We start from the raw sequence: 2,858 nt of genomic DNA, 5'->3' as shown, positions 1-2,858 counted from the left end.
ACTGCTTTGAGCATCCAAAACGGCGTGGACGCCAGGCCTGGGGTAGAGTTCGTACGCCGATGAAGACCATCTGTCCACGGACGTCAGGGTGGACACCGGGTCGAGCAGCGGTGGTTACGGCTCCTATGAATTTGAAGTCTGTGTTCTGAAAACGATACTAAGAACCGATCTCTCCTTTCGAGCGCGTTTCCATGACGACGGGAGAGCAGAAGGGGCGCTTGACCCAGCAGCTCGATGGTGGTGAATCATCGGTTATGACTCCGCCCCCCTCTCAGGCCGCCTGGCTGACCAGCTCCTCATAGCAGAGCAGACAAAGTACAGAACGTACAGAGCGTGTTTGTTCCAAGACTTTCCGCTCGTTAACACATTAAACATATCCAGTCAATTGATATTAGTTGAATTAATTCATTTTGCGCTGCTCATGATAAAGTCATGATTACCAACCTAGTGAGGCCATGTGTCGCTATCATTTTCAAGACCCACTTTTTACACTTCCTGTTATAAGTAGTCACATGACAGCATTACTATCAAAAGCAACTATTGGTTTAAGCCAATGGTAGGGAGGTTCTTTCAAACAGAGCACATTTGACAAAGTTTCAAAGACACCCTGGTCGTGAGGTAAGCAAAACCCTGCTGTATACAGTCATGGGAGATATTGAGTATTAGTAAAATTGTTGATTTGTTGAATTACCTTTGTTTATATATTTGTACTGATGTCATTGAGTTCAAAAACAGTGATGCCATACAGAACCTTTGGTCATTGGGTGGTCATTTTTTCCTGACTGACTGGCTAACTGGCTGACTGGCTAACTGACTAACTGGCTGACTGGCTAACTGACTGATTGACTGACTGACTGAAAGAGTCAAATGCTGCTGACAGGTCTAGGAGTATCAGGATGGAGGAGAGAGAATTTGCTCTGGCGGCATGGAGTGACTCTGTCCAGTGGCCAACCTTGAACCTGGACTGGTGGGGGTGGAGGATGTTGTTCTGGTGGAGATACGGTTCTGTTCTGTCGTCTGGTGTTGTTGTTGTTGTCTGTATTATGACCCACCCATGATAGGGGGAGGTGCGCACATACAAAACAAGCAGCCATGGTGACCATCATCCTTTATCTCAGATGAATCAGCATGATACAGCTGCTGCTGACCTATTTACCATGACCACACACACACACACACACACACACACAACACATGCCACACACACTGACACAAACCAAAACATCAGGTATGGAGAGTACAGATGAAAGAGTTGTTTTTATAGTCAGTAAAGTCAGAGATTAAGGGAGTGATTGAGGACTGAGAGAAAGAGTCAGAGGGGATTAAGAGAGATAGAATAGAAAGATGTGCATTTCTCTTATCACCATGGGTACCTCTGCCTTCACCAGCCCTATCTCCTCATCCTTACATTCTGTCATCCCTCCATCCCTCTCTATCTCTCTCTCTCTCTCTCTCTCTCTCAGGCCCGGTGGCCTAGTTCACCCCCCCCCCCCCCACCCTGCTACCTCGAGGCAACATGATGTCAAACAAACTCAATCCATCTTTTTATCTAGCCTGTTTCTCTCTCTCTCTCTCTCTCTCTCTCTCTCTCATCAAATATCCTCCATTTTGTCCAGCTCCTCCGTTTCTGGGCTCAGGTTTCCCGGGCAGCTGTTGCTAGTGGGGCTTACTGACCTACAATAATTAATTACTGTAATCACTGAAATTCTCCCCCTTCTCAGTTCATTCCTGGCACCGCCCCTCTGGCATCAGAGAGTGGTTATCATCGTAGGAGCCCATCAGTCCTGTCCGGCAAACTTTCCATCATGTGAGCATTCTTGAGATTGATCCACTACTTTTTGTGCGTGGCTGGCCAGCCGCGCAGCTAGCTAGTTAACTACCGGTGGAATGGTGGTGGAGCATCCATCGGGTAACCGCTGTAGGTCCGCTAGCCTTGTGTTATCTGGGTTTATCCCTTACCTTTGTCCAGAAACAGAAGTTGAACCAATTGCAGCAAAATAACTAACGGTACAGTAATCATCAGTGTAACTGCTTTAGCCACTGACCGCTACTATTAATGTTATGGAAGCTGCTGGTAGTTGTTGTGAGCTCATGAGCTAACTGGCTATCTTGCTCTTATTGTGCAGGATTAACATTTGAAGCTTTTGAACTGATGTGTCCAGGCGACAAGACCTCACAGTTATTTCAGAGGCATGACTAGCTTCCGTCCTACCAGTCCTGAACAGAAACAAGCCAGCCACGCACATAAGCCAGGCTGGACCTGGCCTGGTTTCTGTAAAACAAGCCTTCCCTTCTCTATTTCTCTTCTCCCCTCCTCCCCCTCAGCTGTGTCTTGTTTTGCAAGGCTAATCTTTATGTGCCAAAGTTTTGCAACAAAATGTCTTTCCTCAGGTGCACAAATGGCCTTCCTTGCACCTGAGGAAGGCCATTTGTGCCGAAACATTGTGCCCTATTTATTAAACTTACCGCGGGAGCTATAGTGTGCAGACATTCTCTCTGTCCTAAGTTCATGTTTTGTTAAGCACCTGTTGCACTTTGATTGATGCGTGCATTCGTCTGCTGCTCCTAGGTGGACATATTCACACTTCTGAGTTCTTCTCTCCTCTCTGTCTCTGCTGCTAGTCATTGTTTATCTTGCGAGTCCCTCCCTGCCCGCCCGCCTGAGTTTATTAGAGTCAGATGGACTCACAGATTGTTTTGATAACTTTTAACAAGGAGAAACAATGAGCCCTGGTGGTGAGGTAGGGTATTACGCGCCAGGCTTACATAATACTCAGTTACTGATCCATGGTGCTGGGAGGGGTGTTCAGACACAGTGCCACAGTGAGATGTGGGATGATTATATCCACTCATGGTTA

Source organism: Borostomias antarcticus, assembly GCF_949987555.1.
Source record: "Borostomias antarcticus genome assembly, chromosome: 26".
NCBI classification, from domain to species: Eukaryota; Metazoa; Chordata; class Actinopteri; order Stomiiformes; family Stomiidae; genus Borostomias; species Borostomias antarcticus.
This window is presented reverse-complemented; position numbering follows the sequence as displayed.